The 23,368-nt window shown below is 38.9% G+C and overlaps 1 long non-coding RNA gene across 1 annotated transcript; it reads right to left on the bottom strand.

Annotated features, from left to right (window-relative positions):
- Positions 1-770: 770 nt before the first annotated feature.
- LOC131894576 (uncharacterized) lies at positions 771-23,368 on the bottom strand. The gene is made up of 5 exons (XR_009374953.1): positions 23,314-23,368; positions 21,100-21,133; positions 18,978-19,042; positions 4,281-4,317; positions 771-850 (listed from the first exon to the last, which is right to left on the bottom strand). It is a non-coding gene; the product is annotated as an uncharacterized LOC131894576 (long non-coding RNA).

Genomic DNA, 23,368 nt, shown 5'->3' with positions numbered 1-23,368 from the left:
TGTAAAATTAAATTATAAAATAAAAAAAGAAAAAATAAATAAAAGCCTTCTTCTATTTCAAATCCTAGAATGTAAGTATATATTATTTTTAAATCAAAACTTAAATGTTACTATATAGTTTGAATCATCTTTTCCAAAACTGGTGGCTAATTGGGGAAAATCACATATTTTTTAACTAAATGAAGAGTTTTAAATATATTCTTAATGGAATCAAATGAAAACATGGTGCAAACTCTCCATAATGCAAATTTTGATGAACAGATTACACATGTCTAAATTTCCACAATTTCTTGTTAGTCTAAATACAGAAGCAAAAACAGAAATATAGGAGATGCTCTCATATATGGTCCTAAAATAGGAACATAGAACATACCTGCATTTATGCTAAAAGTAAAGGCAACTGGGAGACTCCCAGATCACTGAAATCACTAACCGGAACCATTATGTATTTAGGTGTATTGCCAGAGCTGTGTTTTAAAATCACTCCAATGTTCATTTATTTCTGCAAACAATCCTCGGGCAAACATCAAACATCTTCTACTATCGGAGACCAGCACTCAACCTTCTACCACTATGTGTTTCCAGGCCATTCTCTTCATTGGCCACCACAACCTGAAGGGACTTGCTGCTTACTTGAAGGTTAAGGAAAGGAACTTTCATACATATAAAATGGATGCCAACCCAGACCAACTTTCTATATGAAACTGTGATAGGTAGACTACTGCTGCATTTTAACAAAAATCATAAAAAAATAAATTTCACTAAGGTGCTTTTTACCTTAACAACAGAGGTACTGTCATTGTCTTCTATTGTAGTCCCAGGGACATCAGGATCAGGTTTGTCAGAGAGCCTTTAGGAAAAAAAAATGCAATAATGGCAGGATTTGGTCATCTGAGAAACTCTGGAGAAAAGATCCAGTACTAATGTAATTCAAAGTCATCCTATGTTTTAAAACTTTTGGTTGACTTTGTGAGCTTTAACTTATTTCAATCTATAAACCATTCAACAAAGACTCACTGATAGTCCTAGTCTTTTAAAAAAGTCAGCAGCTTAGGAGATGGCTCAGAAAATGAGAGTGCTTGCTGCCTACACACAAGGACTTGGGTTTAAATCTGCATCATACGTGTAAAAAAACTGGGCATGCCCTATAACAAAACTTCTTTCTAAAATTCCAAAAACAGTTTTTCTTTGAAAGTTAACAACCTCATTTTCTGAGAGTCACTTTTCCTCCCCTGTGAATAGAAACATAAATCCATAATCCAAAATCATGAGAGTTCTCATGTTGATTCTAGAGTCAGGCAGACTAGGGAAAGCACAGTAGGAATAAAAACATCTTGTTAGAGTTTTAGGAATTAAGTCTGTACTCCATTTCTTTTTACTAGCACATTCATGTTTATGTGTCACATATTATGTAACAATACAAAATTCCATTGGTTTGACAGGATGTTTCAATAGCTGTTTCACTTGGCATCAAGCCTGATGACCTGAGTTTGAGCCCACTCACATGGTAGAAAGAGAAATACAAATCCCATTATTGTCCTTTGATTTACACACACACACACACACACACACACACACACACACACACACACACACACACTGTGTCATGTCCAAAACATTGAAAATAAGTAAAATATTTTAATCAAAAATAGCATGTCATTAACATTCTTATTTGCAGGAACCTTGTATGCTGTCACATTTAGGATTTGATCTTTTCTCTTCAGGAACTTGACCTTTAAACTGTGTACTGTGTTTCACAATAGACATATGAGAGCTGGTAGGTTTAATGACTGGCAATAGTAGACAGTGACTTGGTGATGATGCTCTTTCTTTGACCCTTCCATTGTGGCAATTTGATGTTTCAAATCTGATAAATAAAAACATTTTGAAAAAAAACTGGGCATGCATTTGCAGCCCTAGGTCTGTGGGTGGCAGAGAAAGGGCATCATGGGGGCTTGTTGGCTGCAAGTCTAGCTCCAAGTTCTTGAGAGACCTTATATCAAGTGGAAAAGATAGAGAATGATAGAGCAAGATACCAATATCCTCCTCTTACCTCTAAGCCTGCACACAGACATGTGCAACACACACACACACACACACACACACACACACACACACACACACACAGAGACAGAGAGACAAAGAGACAGAGACACAGACAGAGACACAGACAGAGGGAGACACAGACAGAGAGAGACAGACAGAGAGAGAGAGAGTCAATCACCAATATATTGACTTTTGCCTGTACAAATTGCCTCTCTTAAAGTTGGAGCTGATAATTCCCCTAACGAGTACATACATTTGCTACGTGCACTGAAATGAATCCACTGCTAAACAAGACAGAAGGTTGTCGGCACCTTCCCCAATGGCTGACTCTGGTTGAAGACTAAGCACTCTATGCCCTGTCCATTGTCTACACCTGGGCGAAGACTAATTATTTATGTAAACTGATAAAGAGTATTGGGTACCGAAAGCATATCTGCTACAGAGACCTCTTTAAGGGGTTCAAATCACATTCACATCTTTGTGTGTGTGTGTTTGCACATGTGTATAGATACATGTGCTGGTGTTTGTGTGTGTGTGGAGGACAGTGGACATTAGTGTGCTTCCTACTCGGGTGCCATCCACCATGCACAGGTGTCTCACTGCACCAGGAAACAAATCCATTATTCTATTTGGGTTTCAGCAAGCGATTGGAATAACTGTAAGTCTGACTCCCCAGTGATGGACAAGCGTGTGCAATAACGCCTGGGCTTTTATTTGTGTGCTTGAATCAGTGTCTCATGTTTACAGAAGATTCACTTCACTGACAGGGCTGTCTCCCTAGCCCCAAACTGGGACCTTTCAACAGACACCTTGACATTTTCAGGTCCTTCAACTAGGCAGTCTAAACAGCAACACATTTTTAGGACTCTCTTCAATTCCCGGTTTTAATGTGCTTTTGTGATCATTTTAGTGTCTCTAAACTTGAGTTTCCCTGTTATCCTTGTCACATCTGCCACACACCCCATTGTTTTCACTGCTTTTCTAGAACCCTCGCTGCTACCCAAACTAATGTTCTTCAAGCTCTACTTTCCACTGTAAACTCAGTCCCATCCTCCTTTAGGAGGTTAACCTGCTAAGCCCACACTTACCTCCTCCATGGGTTTCATTTCCTGTGCTCTCCCATTTTATTACTAAACACTCACACACCTGTAGATAAATGAGGAGACTACCAGCTGGGTTTTCAGACTACCAGCTTTACAACTCAGAAGCTAGAGTAAAATCTCATTTGTGACATGTGCTCTGTCGACATAAATTACTTTCATGTTTGAACTTCAGGCCTCCCCAATGGAAGCATCACTTGGGAAGGAAATGAAACACAAGGAATACTAACACGTATTCTAAGAGTCCTTAAAATCCTGAAATTCTAGATGTTTTTAATCTGTGTACTGATGAAAATGAATATTTAATTCTCAAAAATGAAAAAATAGAAAAGAAAAATGCTTTTTAAAAAAAACAAGGAAGGGTGTAGTTCTAGAAACAGAAATCTACAACATTAGTAGTAGTAATCAATTACAAATATCCTTTAAGTCAAAAGTTAGTACTTAATGCCTTTAATCCCAGAACTCGGAAGGCAGAAGTTAATGTATTTCTATGATTTTTGAGTCCATCCTTGGTTACAAAGTGAGTTCTAGGCTATCTAGGGATATTTAGAGAACCCTCTTTCTCTTAAAAAAAAATAAACAACTCCTCTAAGCTAATGCTAACTAGTATTCATAGGCCATGATCTACATGGCCTATGTAGATCTACATATAATCTACATATTGATACTCTTCATTCATCTACAAAGGTCACCTGATTCTTCCCATGTAAAAGCTATGAATGTCTGCCATATCTGCCTTAAAAACTTCAGCGATAAAACATGAGGTGTGAGATCCAACTACAGTTGTCAAAACTATTCACATAGGCTGTCTGGCTATGTAACCCAGCTTCTGAGGATAGACCACAGCCAAGTCACACAACTTAACTTTCTGAATTGATATGAGGTGGTTCTGCACTTTGATCTGTACAGAAGGGCAAGAGATGCATTGCAGAGCCAGGACCATAGACCAAATAATCAGGGCAGCAGTTGTCTAAGCAGTTCTAAAGAGGGTTTAGTAACATAGATACTTTGCAAACTGGCTGTGGACACAGCAAGCATTGAACACATAGTATTGTGTCTATCTCAAGGTACACTCAATAACAATACTTCCTTATCTTTGGACTCACCACATATTTTTAATTTATATAGTCTTACCTGGATAAAGGCTTCTGTTCGATATTGTTATCCACTTCTAAATATAAATGAAAAATATATTTTATAACAATATATTGTTATATCTATAGGCCACCTGCAGATCTTTTTCTGATCTCTTTGTTCTCCCAGACCAAATCCTTCAGTCTTATCCTTAGTGATACAAGAGAACTAGCTCCAGGGTCTCATCCTCCCACCCCACCCCATCTATATCTTCTGTGGATCCCATAGACTATCCACTCCTAACATCCCTCCCCTATTCATTGTACCCCAGCCCTCAACTTAAGCAGGTGCCTCCTATTGAGATACAGGCCACACCTGCCAGAAAACTAGGTAGGCTGCCCACAGACCTTCTCAGCTCTCTCAGCTCTCTCTCTCTCTCTCTCTCTCTCTCTCTCTCTCTCTCTCTCTTTCTCTCTCTTTCTCTTTCTCTTTCTCTTTCTCTCTTTCTCTTTTCCTCTAGACCTAATCACTCAGTCTGATACAAGAGAACTAGCTCCAGGGTCTCATCCTCCCACCCCACCCCATCTATATCTTCTGTGGATCCCATAGACTATCCACTCCTAACATCCCTCCCCTATTCACTGTACCCCAGCCCTCAACTTAAGCAGGTGCCTCCTATTGAGATACAGGCCACACCTGCCAGAAAACTAGGTAGGCTGCCCACAGACCTTCTCAGCTCTCTCAGCTCTCTCTCTCGCTCTCTCTCTCTCTCTCTCTCTCTCTCTCTCTCTCTCTCTCTCTCTTTCTCTTTCTCTTTCTCTTTCTCTTTCTCTTTCTCTTTCTCTTTCTCTTTTTCTCTTTTCCTCTAGACCTAATCACTCAGTCTCTTCTTCAGAACATCAACAGATCACAAACTACAGCCTCCTTTCCTCCCAGCCCACCTCTCCTGTGGAACCCATAGACAATCTCCTCCTAACCTCACTCCCCCCAACTCATCATTGCATTCCAGTATCCAATACCAGCAGTCATTCCCTGTGAATACACCAGCTGAGCAGGCCTGTAAAACAGGCAATACACAGCTATCACACTCTATGAAAATCCAGAAAAGAAACAAACAAACAAACAAAACCAACAACATAACACCTACCCAATTGACAAACCCAGACATCAACACCTAGACCTATAATCATCCCAAACCCGGATGCCTAGATGTTAGCATTAGAACATGTTCAATAACAGCCAGGGGAATATATCCCCACCAGAGCTCAGCTATCCTACCGCAGTGGGCACTGAATATTCCAACATAACTGAAGCACAAGATAAAGATCTTGCAAGCAACCATATGAAGATGACAGAGGTCCTTAAAGAGTAAATGAATGAAGCCTTTAAAGAAATCTAGGAAAATGCAAACAATTGGAAGACAAGTATAAATCCTCTAAAGAAAACCAGGGGAAAATTAAAAAAAAAACACTTAAAGAAAAAATATAAAACTGTTCAAGACCTAAAAATGAAAATAGAAGCAATAAATAAAACACAAACTGAGAGAATTCTACAAATAAAATTTTTAGGAATTTGAACAGGAACTACCAACAGAATACAAGAGATGGAAGAGAGAATCTCAAGCATTGAAGATACAATATAAGAAATGGATAGACCAGTCCAAAAATGTTAAACCTAACATATTCCTGATACAAAACATCCAGGAAATATGGAACACTATGAAAAGACCACACCTACAAATAATAGGAATAGAGTTTGGAGAAGAATCCCAGGTCAAAGGCCTGGAAAATATTTTTAAAAAATCATAGAAGAAAATTTTCCTAATATAAAGAAGATGCTTATAAGGGTACAAACAGCAAACAGAACACCACATAAATTGCCATACAATAATCAAAACACTAAATATACCAAACAAAGACAGAACATTACAACTTACAAGGGAAGAAACCAAGTACCATATCAGGGAAGACTTACTAGAATTGTACCTGAATTCTCAACGGAGTCTCTAAAAGCCAGAAGGGCCTGGACAGATGTCCTGCAGATCCTAAGAGACAAAATATGCCAGCCCAGACTAGTATTCTTAGCAAGAATTTCATTAGATGGAGAGAATAAGATATTTATGATAAAGACAATATTTATAAATCCTGCCCTACAGAAGGTGCTAGAAGGAAAACCCCAATCTAAGGAGGTTAAGTATACCAATGAAAACACAGGGAATAAATAATCTCACACCAGCAAAACCAAAAGACATGTTCAAATACTCAAACACACACACCACCAACTGCAACAACAAGGACAGTAATCAACAATCACTGGTCATTGATATCTGCCAATATTAATGGTCTCAATACCCCCCCCCCCCAAAAAAAAGACGTAGATTAACAGAAAGGATACAAAAACAGGATCTGTAATTCTGTTGCATCCAAGAAATACACCTCAAGACAGAGCCGGCCAGGACCCGACTAGACTAAGAGTTGAGTCTTTATCCTCATACCTGAACACACCAGCCCCTAGGCTTTGGGCCCAAGGGCACAACCCTTTGCCCCTACACCACCACCCATTGCAGTCCTAGTTTCAGGCCAGTTGGCAGGCAGACCTCCTGCAGACAGATCAGACTACCACTATCTACCAAGCGCTAAGACTGAAGCTACTCCCTGAGACAAAGCCCACTAGTACCAATTGGACTAAGAGCTGTTCCATGAGACAAAGAGTCCATCAGCATCAACTAGACCAAGAGCTCCCACTAGACAAAGAGTATCAATCAGACCAAAAGAGGCTCCCTCAGACACAAACACCATTTGCATCAAGTGGAGAAAGACATGGGTAGTTGCCAGTGCAAAAATACAGTCAACAGCATAAAAACTAATATGGCTCCATCAGAGCCTACATCAACAAGACCCGAACATCCCAACACAGAAGAAACAGAAGATATCGACCATAAAAATGACTTTAAGAAGATATTAGAGATCTTAAAACAGGAAAAGAAAATTTCCCTTAAAGAAATTGAGGAAAAGTCAAATAAAAAAATGGGAAGAAATCAGTAAATCCCTTAAAAGCCAAGAGAAAGCAATTAAACAAGTGAGGGAAACAGTTCAAGATTTGAAAACTGAAGTGGAGACAATAAAGAAGGCACAAACTGAGGGAATGCTGGAAGTGGAAAATCTGAGTGAATGAACAGGAACTACAGATGCGAATATAACCAACAGAGGGCAAGAGATAGAAGAAAGGATCTCTGGCATTGAAGATACTTTAGAGGAAATAGATTCATCAGTCAAAGAAAACACTAAAGCCAACAAAATCATGGCTCAAAATGTCCAGGAAATTTGGGACACCATGAAAAGACCAAACCTAAGAATCATAGGAATAGAAGGAGAAGAATACCAATTCAAAGGCACAGAAAATACATTCAACAAAATCATAGAAGAAAACTTTCCTAACCTAAAAAAGGAAATGCCTATAAGATAAAAGAATGTTACAGAACACCAAATAGACTGGATCCAAAAAGAAAACCCCCTTGCCCCATAATAATTAAACCACTAAACCTACAGAATAAAGAAAAAAACATTAAGAGCTGCAAAGGAAAAAGGTCAAGTAACATATAAAGGCAGTCCCATAAGAATAACACCTGACTTCTCAATGGAGACTCTAAAAGCCAGAAGGTCCTGGACAGATGTAATGCAGACACTAAGAGACCTTGGATACCAACCCAGACTATTATACTCAGCAAAACTCTCAATCAACATAGATGGAGTAAACAAAACATTCCATGATGAAACCAGATTTAAACAATATCTTTCCACAAATCCAGCCCTACAGAAAGCACTTGAAGGAAAAATCCAACCTAAGGAAGTTAGATACACCCATGAAAACACAGGCAATAGATAGTCCCACACCAACAAATACCAAAGAAGGGAAACATACAATACTACCACCAAAAAATAACAGGAATTAACAATAACTGGTAATTAATATACATTAATATCAATGATCTCAATTCACCTATAAAAAGACACAGGCTGACAGAATGGATATAAAAACAAGATCCATCCATTTGCTGCATACAAGAAACACACCTCAATTTCAAAGACAAACACTACCTCAGAATGAAAGGCTGGGAAAAAAAAACTGTCCAATCAAATGGATTTAAGAAACAAGCTGATGTAGCTACCCCAATATCTAACAAAATAGACTTCAAACTAAAATCAATCCAAAGAGATCAGGAAGGGCATTACATATTTATCACAGGGAAAATCCAACAAGATGAAGTCTCAATTCTGAATATTTATGCCCCAAATACAAGAGCACCAACATTCATAAAAGAAACAGTACTAAAGCTTTAATCACACATCAAACTCCTTACACTAGTAGTGGGAGACTTCAACAGCCCACTCTAACCAATGGACAAGTCTGCCAGACAGAAACTTAACAGAAAAATAAGGGAGCTAACAGACATTATGACTCAAATGGACTTAATAGATATCTACAGAATATTCCACCCTAACACAAAAGAATATGCCTTCTTTTCAGCACCCCATGGAACTTTCTCTGAAATGGACCACATGCTTGGTCACAAAGCAAATCTCAACAGATACTAAAAATTCAAGTAACCTTCTGTATCTTATCAGAGCACCGTGGCTTATTCATAATAGCAAGAACCAGGAAACAACCTAGATGCCCCTCAACTGAAAAATGGATAAAGAAAATGTGGCACATATATACAATGGACTACTACTCAGCAGTAAATAAAGCAATGACATCACGAAATTTGCAGGCAAATGGATAGAACTAGAAAATATCATCCTGAGTGAGGTAACCCAGACTCAGAAGGACAAACAGTATGTACTTACTCATAAGTGGATACTAGATGTGAGGGAAGGGATGGCCAGACTGCAACCCATAGCTCCAGAGAGGCTAGCTAACAGGGAAAGACCCTAGGAGGGACACATGGATGATCCAGCAAAGGAGAAGTGGATGAGATCTACATGAGCAGACTGGGTGTGGGGGTTGGCGGAGGACGAGCAGTGGGGGGTGAGAACATAGGGAAATGGGAGGGTCGAGCTGGAACAGGGACAGAGTGGGAAGGTAGGAAGGGAGATACCATGATAGATGAGGACATCATGAGAATAGGAAGAGGCAGGGTGCTGGGGAGGCTCTCAGGAATCCACAAGGATGACACCAACTTAGACTGCTGGCAGTGGTCCAGGGGGGGTACCTGGACTGGTCTACTCTGGTGACCAGTCTAGCAAATAGCCTAGCTGTCATCATAAAGCCTTTGTCCAGTGACTGATGGAGGCAGATTCAGAGATCCATGGCCAGGCACCAGGCTGAGCTCTGGAAATCCAATTGATGAGAGAGAGGAGGGATTCTGCAGGCTGGGGACATCAAGATCATGACGGGAAGACATGCAGAGATGACTGGCCACACTAGTGGAAGCCCATGAACTGTAGACTAGTGGCTGTGGAGCCCCCACGGGACTGGACTAGGCCCTCTGGATATGGAAGACGGTTGTTTGGCACAAACTATTTGGGGGCACCCAGGTAGGGAGATCGGGATCCATCCCTGGTGTATGGGCAGGCATTTGGGAGTCCGGTTCCTGTGGTGTGCTGCCTTGTGCAGCCTAGGTGCAGTGGACCTGCCTATGCTCAGAGTGCTAGGGTCTGCTGACTCCCCATGGGAGACCTTGATTTGGGAGATGTAGGGATGTGGGGTGGCTTGAGAGAGAGGGCTGGGTGGGGGTAGGAGGGGGTAGGAAGTGGAATCTGTGGGTGGTATGTGAAGTGAGTAGAAAATTTCTTATAAAGAAAAATGAAAAAAAGAAAAGAAAAGAAAAAAGGAGAAATAAAACCCAGAAATCAAGGAAGTCCAGAGGACCATAAGGAGACCTAGTTTAAGAACCTGTACTCCAATAAATTGGAAAACACAAAATAAAAGGATATTTTCGTTGATGTGTACCACTTACCAAAGTTAAATAAAGTTCAGATAAATAATTTAAACAGAGCTATAGGCCCTAGTGAAATAGAAGCAGCTATTAAAAGTCTCCCAAGCAGAAAAACCCAGGCCAGAGAGTTTTATTGCAGAATTTTCTCAGTCTTCAAAGAATAATTAATGCCAATACTCCTTAAATTATTCCACCAAATAGGAACCAAAAGAAGGTTGTCAAACTTATTTAAGAGGCCGCAGTCACCCTGATACCCAAACCACACAAAGATTCTGGTCATCAGCTTTTAGAGAGAAAGAAAAACATATTTCACAACAAGTATAGAAAACTACAGCAGAATAAAATGAAAAGACTAGTAATTTCTTAGTATGTATTGCATTGAGCCTCTCCTATAGCATATTCCTGAGTGAATATTCATGAATAGACAATTAATACTTATACCTCTTTTTATATTTCCAATACAAGGAAAAAACATCAATTTATTGAATGTCAATACTTAAAAATAAACCACTATGCACAATGGCCATGAACCTAGCTGACCACCTTCAGACACACAGAAAGTGGCATCCTTACCAGAATCAGTGTCATAACATAACTGTATCAAAGAAGCAGCATGTTGTAGTAGTTGTTGTTGCTTACCACTGAATTGTGTCCAGCGAATACTGAGTACATGTTTTCAATTTGTAAAGAAACAAGCTTCTCCAGCTACTTAGTTAAAATTGTTCAGTTAAGCTCCACCCATTATAGCCTCAGCAGCTGGTCATCAGGCAAGTCTTCTGTGGTCAGCCTGCTCCACCACCATCCCCAGTGGCATCAGAGGGCCCCGGAGGCACAGCCCCCACCTGCACCAATTGGAGGAAGAAGTGAGTGGCTGCTCTCCCAGCTGGACAGCTCTGTACCCTAGGCCATAGGACCTGGGGCACTTTCCACGCACCTCCTGACCCATCACAGCCTATAATTACCCCAAACCCAGTAGATGGCAGTGTAATAATACATTCAACAACATAAAGAACAACATGGCATGACCAGAACCTAGTGGTTCTACAATACCAAGACCTAAACATCCCAATGCAGATGAAGCAGAAGAAAGCAATTTTAAAAATAACCTTATGAAAATGATAGAGGCCCTTAGGGTGGAAATAAAAAAATTCCCTTAAAGAAATCAATGAAAAGACAAACAAACAATTGGGAGAAATCAATAAATCCCTTAAAGAAAGCAGAGAAAAAAATAAAAAATGTGAAGGAAACAGTTCAAGACTTGAAAATTGAAATAGAGGCAATAAAGAAAACACAAACCAGGAGAATTCTGGAAATGGAAAATCTGGATAAACAAACAGGAACTACAGATGCAAGCATCACCAACAGAATATGAGAGATAGAAGAGAGAATCTCAGGCATTGAAGATATGATAGAGGAAATAGATTCATCAGTCAAAGAAAATGTCAAATCCAACAGATTCTTAACACAAAACATCCAGGAAATCTGGAACGACATGAAAGTCCAAACCTAAAAATAATACAGATAGGAGAGGGAGAATAATTTCAGCTCAAAGGAACAGAAAATATTTTCAACAAAATCATAGAAGAAAAACTTTGCCAACCTAAAGAAGGACATGCTTATGAAGGTACAAGAAGCTTACAAAACACCAAATAGACTGGACCCAAATAAAATACCCTCACCACATAATAATAAAAATACTAAACATATCAGTTAAAGAAAGAATATTAAGAGCTGCAAAAGAAAAAGGTCACACAACATATAAGGTAGACCTATCAGAAAAACACCCAGCTCCTCAATGGAGACTGTGAAAGCCAGAAGGTCTTGACCAGATGTTTTGCAGCCATTAAGAGACCACAGATGTCAGCCAGGACTAGTATACCCAGCAAAACTTTCAATCACCATAGATGGAGAAAACAAGATATCCCATGACAAAACCAAATGTGAACAATGCCTATCCACAAATCCAGCCCTTCAGGAAGTACTAAAAGGAAAACTTCCACACGAGGAAGTTAGCTACACCCACAAAAACACAGGCAATAAATAATCTCACATTTGCAAATCCAAAAGAAGGGAAACACACATACTAACAAAACCAAAAATAACAGAAATTAATAATCACTCATCATTAATATCCCTTAATATCAATGCATTCAATTCACCTACAGAAAGACATAGGCTAACAGAATGAATAAAAAAAAGATCTTTCTGCTGCATACAAGAAACACATCTCAACTTCAAAGATAGACATTACCTTAGAGTAAAGGTTTGGGAAAAGTTTTTCCAATCAAATGGACCTAAGAAGCAAGCTGGTATAGCTATCCTAATATCTAACAAAATAGATTTCAAATAAAATTAATCAAAAGAGATTAATTTCATACACATCAAAGAAAAAATCCATCAAGATGAATGTCAATTCTGAATATTTATGCCCCAAATACATTTGTAAATGAAACATTACTAAAGCTTAAATCACACATCAAACTCCACACACTAATGGTGGGAGACTTCAACAACCTACTCACACCAATGGACAGGACTGCCAGAGAGGAACTTAACACAGAAATGAGGGAACTAACAGATGTTAATATTCAAACTGACTTAACATATATCTGTAGAACGTTTCACTCAAACACCAAAGAATAATACCTTCTTCTCAACACCTCAGGGAACCTTCTCTAAAATTGATCACATACTCAGTCACAAAGCAAATCTCAACAGATACAAAAAAAAAATGGAATAACCCCCTGTTTCTTATCAGGTCACCATGGCTTAAAGTTAGATTTCAACAACAACACAAACTGCAGAAAGCCTACAAACTCATGGAAACTGAATAATACTCTACTGAATCATCACTGGGTCAGGAAGAAATAAAGAAAGAATTTCACCAATCTACATAAGTGAGACAGTTGTGTAACTTGATCTGCTTAAGGGGCCCCCTGGCAGTAGGATCAGGATCCATCCCTGGTGCATGAGTTGGCTTTTTGGAGCCCACTAACTATGGTGGGACACCTCTCACAGCCTTGATGCAGGGAGAGGGCCTTGGACCTGCCTCTATTGAATGTACCTGCCTCTACTGACTCCCCATGGGAGGCCTTACCTTCTTGTAGGAGGGCATGTGGGATGGATTGGGTCAGGGGAAGGCTGGAGGGACAGGAGGAGGAAAGAGGTGGGTCTGTGATTAGTATGTAAAATGAATAAAAAATTCTTAATAAAAAGAAAGAAATTCTCTGTTGTGGGGAATTTCTTTCTTTTTTATTAAGAATTTTTTATTCATTTTACATCCGAGGGGGAGGCTTTGCCCTGGAGGAGGTGGGAATGGGGGTGGGCTGGGGGGAAGGTGAGGGGTGTGGGAGCGGGGAGAACAAGGGAATCCGTGGCTGATATGTAGAACTGAATTGTGTTGCAAAACAAAAATTAAAAAAGAAAAAAAAAGAAAGAAATTAAAAACTTCCTACAATTCAATGAAAATTAAGGCATGACATACCCAAACTTATGGGACACTATGAAAGGAGTGCTAAGAGGAAAGTTCATAGCACTAAATGCCCACATAAAGAATTTGGGGAAATCTCACATTAGGGATTTAACAGCACACCTGAAAGCTCTAGAACAAAAAGAAGCAAACTCACCCAGGAGGAGTAGACAACAGGAAATAATCAAATTGAGGGCTGAAATCAATAAAATAGAAACAAAGAGAACAATACAAAGAATCAATGAAACAAAGACATGGTTCTTCAAGAAAATCAACAAGATAGACAAACCCTTATCCAAACTAACCAAAAGGCAGAAAAATAATATCCAAATTGACAAAATCAGGAATGAAAGGAGGGATATAACAACAGACACTGAGGAAATCCAAAGAATCATTAGGTCATACTTCAAAAACCTGTACTCCACAAAATTGGAAAATATAATTTTCTGGATAGTTACCACTTACCAAAATTAAATCAAGACCAGACAAACAATTTAAATAGTCCTATAACCATTTTAAGTCATTAATATTCTCCCAACAAAAAAAGCCCAGGGCCACATGGTTACAGCACAAAATGCTTCCAGAATTTCAAAGAAGAGTTAATACCAATACTTCTCAAATTGTTCCACACAATATGAACAGAAAAAAACATTGTAAAACTCTTTTTATGAGGCTACAGTCACCCTGACATACAAACACAAAATGACACAACAGAGAAAGAGAATTACAAACCGATCTCCCTCATGAACATTGATGCAAAAATATACAGTAAAATACTGACAAACCGAATCTAAGAATACATCAAAAAAATTATCCACCATGACCAAGTAGGCTTCATCCCAGAGATGCAGGAATGGTACAACATACAAAAATCTGTCAATGTAATCCACCATATAAACAGACTGAAAGGAAAAAACTACATGATCATCTCATCAGATGCTGAAAAGGCCTTTGACAAAATTCAACACACCTTCATGATAAAGGACTTGGAAAGATAAGTGATACAAGGAATATACCTAAACATAATATAGGCAATATACAGCAAGCCAACAGTCAACATCAAACTAAATGGAGAGAAACTCAAAGTGATTCCACTAAAATCAGGAACAAGACAAGGCTGTCCGCTCTCTCCATATCTATTCAATATAGTACTCGAAGTTCTAGCTAGAACAATAAGACAACAAAAGGAGATCAAGGGTATACAAATTGGAAAGGAAGAAGTCAAACTTTCACTATTTGCAGATAATGTGATAGTATAGATAAGCAACCCCAAAATTCTACCAGGGAACTCCTACAACTGGTAAACACCTTCAGCAATGTGGTGGGACACAAGATAAACTAAAAAAAAATCAGTAGTCCTCCTATATACAAATGATAAATGAGCTGAAAAAGAAATCAGGGTAGCATCACCCTTTACAATATCCACAAATAACATAAAATGTCTTGGGATAACTCAGTCCAAACAACTGAAAGACCTGTATGACAAGAACTTTAGGCCTTTGAAGAAAGAAACTGAAGAAAATATCAGAAAATGAAAAGATCTCACATGCTCATAGATAGGTAGGATCAACATAGTAAAAATGGCAGTCTTACCAAAAGCAATCTACAGATTCATTGCAATTTCCATAAAAATCCCAACACAATTCTCCAAAGATGTCAAAAGAACAATACTCAACTTCATGTGGAAAAACAAAAAACCCAGGATAACCAAAATAATCCTGTACAATCAAGGAACCTCTAGAGTCATTACCATCCCTGACTTCAAGCTCTATTACAGAGCTATAGTAATAAAAATGCCTTGGTATTAGAATAAAAACAGACACATGGATCAATGGAATAAAATTGAAGATCCTGACATTAATCCACACACCCATGAATATCTGATTTTTGACAAAGAAGCCAAATTGTACAATGGAAAAAAAGAAAGTATCTTCAACAAATGTTGCTGGCATAACGTATGTCAGCATGTACAAGAATGCAAATAGCTCCATATCTATCACCCAACACAAAACTCAAGTCCAAAGTATCAAAGACCTCAACATAAATCCAGTTACAGTGAACCTGATAGAAGAGAAAGTAGGAAGTAGCCTTGAACACATTGGCCCAAGAGACCACTTTCTAAACATGAGTAGCATAGACACTGAAAGCAATAATTAATAAATGGGACCTCCTGAAACTGAGAAGCTTCTGAAAGGCAAAGGACACAGTAAATAAGAAAAAAACAGCAGCCTAAAGAATGGAAAAAGATCTTCACAACCCCACATCTGACAGAGGGCTGATCTCCAAAATATATAAAGAACTCAAGAAATTAGCCATCAAAAACCAAATAATCAAATTGAAAATGGGATATAGATCTGAACAGAGAATTCTCAACAGAAGAATCTCAAACAGCTGAAAGACATTTAAGGAACTGCTCAACATCCTTAGCCATCAGGGAAATGCTAATCAAAATGACTCTGAGATACCATCTTATACTTGTCAGAATGACTAAGATCAAAAACATAAATGACAGCTTATGTTGGAGAGAATGTGGAGTAAAGGGAACACTCCTCCACTGTTGGTGGGAGTGCGAACTTGTACAGCCACTTTGGAAATCAGTATGGCAATTTCTCCGACAATTGACAATCAATCTACTTCAAGACTCAGCAATACCACTCTTGGGCATATTCCCAAATGATGCACAATCATACCACAAGGACTTTTGATCAACTATGCTCATAGCAACATTATTCATAATAGCCTGGAATAGAACCTGGAAAAACCAAGATACCCCTCAACTGAAGAATGGATAAAGAAAATGTGGTACATTTACACAATGGAGTATTACTCAGTGGTAAAAATACAATGACATCATGAATTTGCAGGCAAATGGATGGAACTAGAAAAAAAATCCTCCTGAGTGAGGTAATACAGACCCAGAAAGACAAATATGGTATGCACTCATTTATAAGTGGATATTAGCTATAAAGTAAAGGACAACCAGGCTACAATCCACAGCCACAGAAAAGCTGGGTAACAAGGAGGGCCCTTAGAGGGAAATCCATGGATCACCCTAGGAAGGGAAAATAATAATATCTCCTGGGTTAACTGGGTGTATGTTGTGGGTGGGGGGAATGAGAATGTTGGGAAGGGAAGGGCCAAGTTGGAGGAGGGTCAGAGAGGGAGAGCAAGGAAAGAGATACATTGTTAGGGGGAGTCATTATGGGGATTAGGGAGAAACCTGGTGCTAGGGAAATTCCCAAAAATCCACAAGGATGACCCCAGCTAAGACTCCAAGCAATAGTGGAGAGGGTACCTGAACTGGTCTTCCCCTGTAATCAGATTGATGACTACCCTAATTGTCATTATAGAACCTTCATCTATAACACTGATGGAAGAGTGTGCAGAGATCCACAGCCAACCACTGGGCTGAGCTCCTGGATTCCAGCTGAAGAGAGAGTGGAGGGATTATATGAGCAAGGGCGGTCAAGATCATAATGGGGAAACCCATAGAGATGGTTAACCCAAGCTAGTGGGAATTCAGGGACTCTGGACTGACAGCTGGGGAGCATGCATGGGACTGAAAAAGGCCTTCTGAGTGTGAGTGACAATTCTGTAGTTGATCTGTGTGTGGGGCCCCTGGCAGTGGAACAAGGATTTATCCCTGGTGCATGAACTGACTTTTTGGAGCCCATTCCCTATGGTGGGATAACTTCTTCAACCTTGATGCAGTGGGAGTGGTTTGGTTCTACCTCAACTTAATATGCCAGAATTTGTGGACTCCCCATGGGAGGCCTTACCCTCTCTGAGGGGGCGGGATGTGGAAAATGGGATGGCAGCGGAGTAGGAACTGTGGTTGGTATGCAAAATGAAAAAAACAACTTTTAAATTAAAAAAAATGTTCATTTAAGATGAAAACTCTCTGGAATAAGGAAGCTAGGTTTTGGTGACTATCCCATGAAGCATGATGGAAACTGGAGACAGAGACAAACCAGGGACAAAAATCTTTCCAAGGAATATCTAGAATCGGCTGTGGTGGCACATGTCTTTACTCCCAGCACTTGGGAGGCAGAGACAGGTGGACCTCTGAGATGGAGGCCATCCCAGTCTATAGAGTGAGTTCAGGAGAGCCAGGCTAAATTAGAGAAGTCCTGTCTGTAAAATCAAAAGAATTGTCATCATCATCATGAACAACACATCATCATCATGAACACCATCATCATCATCTTCATCAACATCATAAATCATCGTCATGATCGTCATCATCAACAACAACAACAACAATATCAAACTGCCAGTGTAGGAAATCTTGAGAGAGGTAAACGTACTTATTCTCCTTGTTCACTTCTGGAAAAGATGCTAATAAACTCTCCAGTTCTAACTCTGGTCCCTGTCTTCCCTGTAGTATAAAGGATAATTATCTTCATTAGCTTCCATTGCTGCTCATAAACAGAACTAGGGAAAGATCCCACCCTTAATATTTGTGTATCCTGAACTGCATCTCTTAGTGAGAGAAAAGCAGAGAAGACACAGGACAGAAGTTTTTGTGAGAGTATTATCTGGCCTGAAACGAATTTATGTGACTACACATATAAACTACCGACTCACTAACTCTTTCCCCATAAGTCAACTGTTGCTCTCCACAAACAGAAATAAATCATTATTTTATATTTTATTCAGATGACTATATTATTTTATTAGGCATAAAAATAATAAAAATGACTAAATATGTACCCTTTGTTTGTGACATAATATTTTAGTGATATTTAACTATATACTAACATGCATACACAATACAATGTATCTATTGTTAAAAACTAAACGAAATATCTATTTTTATATAAAGTCAACTTGCTATTGTGTGACTATAAGGAACACATACTGTGTAGCAGGGTTTTTTTCTTATTTTTACAATGATATCAGTTGTTAAAATGAAATACACCAATATTTTTTAGAGATATGTTTTTAGATTTGAGATTTTTCTTAGTAATTCTGCACTCAAAAATGCTAAAAAATAGACTAAGAAGCAATGTAACTGCAATTTTCATGTGGTTTCCTTTACTCACTTTTTAAACTGTTCACATTTTTATTTTTATTTAGTGTTAGAGTTATTCATTTTCAAAAGTTTGCCTAGGGCTAGAGGGATGGCTCAGCAGTTAAGGGCACAGCTTGCTCTTAAAGGGATCCAGGTCCAGTTCACAGGCACCACATGGTGGCTCACAACCACCATAAGTCCAGGTGCAAGGATTCCAAGAGTTCCAACGCCATCGTCTGACCTCCACAGGCACCAAGCACAAATGTGGTATTGCTTGTACATGCGCAAGAAAAACGCTCACACACATAAATACTCGTTAAAGAATTTTACTCTTACCTTCACGGAACTCTGCAGACTTTGTTCTGTTAACAGACTTCATCTGCTTCAAAGGCATAGCTTCACTGTGAAGTATTTTTAAGTAACATTTAAATTCACATGAAAAACTTTTAACAAATACTCTTAATTCTTTCTTTTTGATTTCCAAATATACTTACATTAGTCATTTACAAAATAATAATTTGTGCTTCAGTGGTTAACTATGATTAGAGAATGCTTTCCTCATGTCAAAGACAGGGCAATAATTTTTACCCTGATTAAAACACCACACACATTACTCTTTTGTTCACTCTTCATAAGTTTTTGCATATTCCTTGCACAGGTAAGAAGAATGAATGTTCCGAATGTAAGCTTAGAATGATCTATAGATGTTTGTTAGGTGCATTTGATGGCATGTCATTTAACTTAGATGTCTCTCTCTTTGAGTAATAATTTATCATAGGCTTTAAGAAGAAATTTTAAATTCTCTAAAATTGAATGAATATAAAAATATTCCATGCTAGATCTTTGGTATACAATGAACGACATACTCAGAAAGAAATCAGTAGCTATAAGTACCTACATTAAAAAGAGTCAGAACGATCTCAAATAACTTAATGATGCATCTTAGGGCTTCAGAGAAACGAGAACCCAGCAAAGCCAAATTAGTATGTGGAACTCGACATGAGGGCAGAAATTAATGATCACACACAGGAGGGGCCAGGGGTTCTTCCACACACTTTGTTCCCATGGCTGCAGGAACTGCTGACTTTGTTTATGTGCTCAATGCACTTAATGCTCCTGTTTAATTCCTTTCCCACACCCTAGAGCACCATGGTCCCTTCACTATCAGGAAACTTTTTAGGTATTTCGATGAGTCTCATGCTCCCTCCAAAGAGGTTGGTGGGTAGAACATGAAACTGATTCATAGCTCTAAGCACTGAAGGGCCAGCACTCTCAGAAGCCACCACATTTTTTGGTGCTTTAAAGCTGCTTTTTGATAGTCTATTCACAAGTATATGATGAAGCTGTCAAATGGCTATTTTTATACTCAACAAGCAATTCTGTAATGTTGAGTCTTTATAGCACAGTGGGGAGCAACGCTGTCCCCTCAGCACCACTTTATCCAAACTACAGTTCAGAACTCCAGACTTCAGGGCTTGTTGTTGGTAATAATAAACCTCTTCGTTCTCCTACCTTCCACCGACCTTGGTTTTCAGCACCGTTGTGGAACTCATTGAGGAGGCTCTTTATGTCTGTGCAGAACATGTCCATAAGGCCATTCTGAAGAGATCTTCAGCAATGCCTGGGAGAGTCTTGAACCCTGCCTTGTTACTCACACTCTTGCCAACAGATAACTTGGCCCAAACATACTAGTGATCTGAATTAATGACCTGGAACTGATACTTTAAATACACGTGCATGGCATGTTATGGGCAGTGCACTTGAATGTATATGTGATTTCAGGTACATACATGCGTGCTAGGGTGCATAGTTTGGCAATTAGAGTACAAACTGCGGGGAAGGTCAACCTTCACCTTCAACCTTGTTTTTGTTGCTGTGTCTTGTCCATGAATGCACACCCCCAAATAATTATTGAGTCTACTTTGTGGGATTCTCTGTCTCCCTTCCAATTCACTCTAAGCTCCTCAAGATTACAGATGCACATGAGACCATTAGGCCTCATGTGACTTCTGGGCATCCAAACTCCCAGTCTGACACACGCATGGCAAGCACTTTCTTTACTGAACCATCTCTCTAGCCATGGATTCTTAACAGTATTTCACACTGCATCAGGTGTAATCAGTAATTGCAAAATTGTGTGCTCTACAAATAATTATTCAGCTTGTGAATAAAGGAGGAATAAAGATGGTGAAATTGCCGGGTGGTGGTGGCGCATGCCTTTAATCCCAGCACTCGGGAGGCAGAGCCAGGCGGATCTCTATGAGTTCGAGGCCAGCCTGGGTTACCAAGTGAGTTCCAGGAAAGGCGCAAAGCTGCACAGAGAAACCCTGTCTCGAAAAACCAAAAAAAAAAAAAAAAAAAAAGATGGTGAAATTGACTTACACAGAGGAAAACAGTGTGATTTCCAAATTTGATATCTCCAGACATTCAGTGTATTTTAAAACCCATATACTCTTACCTGATTGGAGTCTTCTGTTCAGTTCCTGCAATCACTATGAAAGAAAAAGACAAAATGTGTTATAAACAACTGCAGAAAATACAACTATTAAATGCCAAGGCTAAAGTTTTGCTACCACATATACTTTGACACCATTTCTGGATAGTCTTTCATGTGAATATTGATTTATATACAATAAATATATGGAGAACTCTTAATTTCCATTTTCCTGTATATTTCAAAGGCAAAGAGACAACATTACCAGAAGTTAATAATCATAACAAATTGTGCAAATACCTATGACCCTACCAGACAGAAGGAACTGGCATCTACACCTGATCAGTATCCTAAACTGCACCTTGTTGCTGTTGCTGTTTTGTCTGTGGACTAATGGTGCTAGAAATTATGAATATTTTCATCTTGTATAGGAGTGAAAGGAGCTTCTCCAAGGATTGAGTTTAACTTGCTCCATTGAGGATGAAAATTCCAGACACAAGGAAGCTAAGTCTATGGTGACTGCCCTCTGCAGCATAGCAGAACATAGGAGATGCAAACAGACCAAGGACAAACACCTTTGGGAAGAATTTCCACCTGCCAGTGTGGCAAAGCTCCGGAGAGGTCAGTGTGCTTTGTCTCCTTGTCCCCATCTGAGGAGGATGCTAAGAAGCCCCTCCATTCTAGCTAGAATCCCTCATGCCTGTGCAGTGTAAAGGAGCTCAGCATCAGCTCCCATCACCTCCCACCATAAGAACTACTAGAAAGGTTGTCCCTTAGCAGTTGTGCACCCTGAACTGGATCTCCAGTGAGAGAATCGTGGAAGAAGCATGGGCGCAAAGCAGCCATTTCAAGGGAGTAGTATCTCACATGAAACACTTTTATGTTTCCACGTGTAAACCATCAATGAGTTGAACTTTCACTCTATGCTAACACTCTGCCCTCCAAAAAGAAAGAAAATCAATTCTTGTTGGCTTCATTTGCAGTATGCAAAAGTCCAGAGTCATTTCCTTGACCCTGCCCATGACTGAGGTGAGCATTTGTCCCACCAATAAATGGACTGAGAATGCAGCTCAGTGGTAGAGCCTACATTCAGCATGTTGGAGGCCTTGGTCAGTCCTCATCACCACAAGGGAAGTTCAATAATATCGTGTTGAAATAATATAAAAGAAAGTCACCCACGTTATAGTAATACTGGCTGCCACTTTTCACCTCATCTCTTATGTGAAGAGGGGCATTCCAATTCATCTACACTATCACTCCCTGGTTTGCCTTCCAAAGGCAAGATAGGTGTGAAAGATTCTATGGTTACAGTTGCTGAAAGCACAAATTCTGTAGCATTCTCTCCACTGTTAGAATCTTGTCCAGACTCAGTGGGCCAGGACCCTGTAGTCAACGTTGCCTACTTGATAATAGTGTTGTTTTCTCAACTTTCCTGCTACTGTGGCATATTTTCTTGAAAATACATCTTGTAACACATAAACCAATTGTCATCATAACCGGCATATGCTGGCATAATCTGGCCACATAATCAATAGGGAAAGCACTTGCCTAGAATGCTCACAATGGCAGTGTTCAATCCCTAGCACTGCCTACAAAATTCAATATCCATTGACTTTTAAAAGATATTCCTTGAAACTCTTACATACTGTTTCAAGACACATTCACATTAAGTGGCAGATACTTAAAGGTAACAGTAAGACAATATGTGAATTGTCTAATATGTCTAAATTGAAAAATTACAGAATGGAAAAAAACAGATAATCTTAATTACATTTAGTCACAAAAAATTAATGAAGGTAATTGGATATTGTATTCTTGGTTTTTAAATATAATCATATTTTCATGATACTTAACTACATAATAATACATAGCAAAAATACAATGCATTTATTATAACAACTGGAAAACAATCCATTTTATAACAGAGCCAACTTGCTATTAAGTGCATATAGAGGATACTGTGGACTAAATTAAGTAGCTTTTTCTTATTTATACAAAGAGCCATTCATCAATGGCTCATGTGAAAAACACAAACATGTTTCAGATGATATGGTTTTAGAATGAAATTTCTTAGAAATAATTTAACTGATTTTGTATTCTACAAATGTTAAGAAGCAAATTAAGAAAGACTATAACTGCATTTTTATTGGATTTCCTTGGCAGTTTTTTGCAGGAACAAATCTTATTACTCTTTTTCAATTAAGGTAGGACCAATAGAGTATTCACTATTAATCTTACCTGTACTGATCTGGACAGGCTTTTCGGGTATCAATTGTAGCTCTCCTGGATGTCT

The sequence above is a fragment of the Peromyscus eremicus genome, chromosome 17 (genome assembly GCF_949786415.1).
Source record: "Peromyscus eremicus chromosome 17, PerEre_H2_v1, whole genome shotgun sequence".
NCBI classification, from domain to species: Eukaryota; Metazoa; Chordata; class Mammalia; order Rodentia; family Cricetidae; genus Peromyscus; species Peromyscus eremicus.
This window is presented reverse-complemented; position numbering and strand designations above follow the sequence as displayed.